The 629-nt window shown below is 65.8% G+C and overlaps 1 protein-coding gene across 2 annotated transcripts in view; it reads right to left on the minus strand.

Annotated features, from left to right (window-relative positions):
* The window catches only part of PTPRS (protein tyrosine phosphatase receptor type S), a 63,325-nt gene that overhangs the window by 27,851 nt on the left and 34,845 nt on the right, over positions 1 to 629 (minus strand). The gene's annotated exons all lie outside the window — the stretch shown is intronic.

A 629-nucleotide genomic window follows, 5' to 3' on the forward strand; every position in this document is an offset into this window, starting at 1 on the left:
GGGGGCGGGGGCCACTTGGGCCAGACTGAGCACACAAGAGGGAGGAGGGGGAGGCAGGGAGGCGGCGGTCGGAGGGGCCTGCCTAGGCCCTGAGCTCAGAGCAGGCAGGGAGGGCGCGGCGGGCGCCACGGTGTGGCCCAGAGCCAGCTGCAGTGTCCTGGCCAAAAGGTGACTTTCTGTGACAGGGAGGCCAGGCGGGCACAGCGAAGAACTCCAGGAATTCGAAGGCCCTATGTTTTGGGGGTCCTGCGCTTCCCCCAGAACCTGGCATCAGCTCTGACTCCCCCACGCCCCCGAGCCCCTGGCAATGGGGACCCAGCCTTGGGGGCAAGAAGGGCCATCTGGGGAGGTAGGATCGTCTCTGCATCCTCTGCTCTCTCGGAAGGATGGGGTGTGAGCTGTGACAGCACCACAGACCCCTCCAAACACCTGTGAGATGGGCGCAACGTGGCCATTCCACTAACTCCAAATCCGGGAAAGGCAGAGGAGAGAGGAGGTGCCATCAGCGAAACCGGCCACGGCTGTACCCCAGGGAGATGGAGAAATTGGAGCCTGCGGGGTCCACGGGTGAGCCCCTCACTGCACTGGTCGGGGAACCCAGGCGCGGCGTGGACGCAAGCACGCCCGAG

The sequence above is a fragment of the Lipotes vexillifer genome, unplaced genomic scaffold (assembly GCF_000442215.2).
Source record: "Lipotes vexillifer unplaced genomic scaffold, Lipotes_vexillifer_v1.1 scaffold1011, whole genome shotgun sequence".
Classification (NCBI taxonomy): Eukaryota; Metazoa; Chordata; class Mammalia; order Artiodactyla; family Lipotidae; genus Lipotes; species Lipotes vexillifer.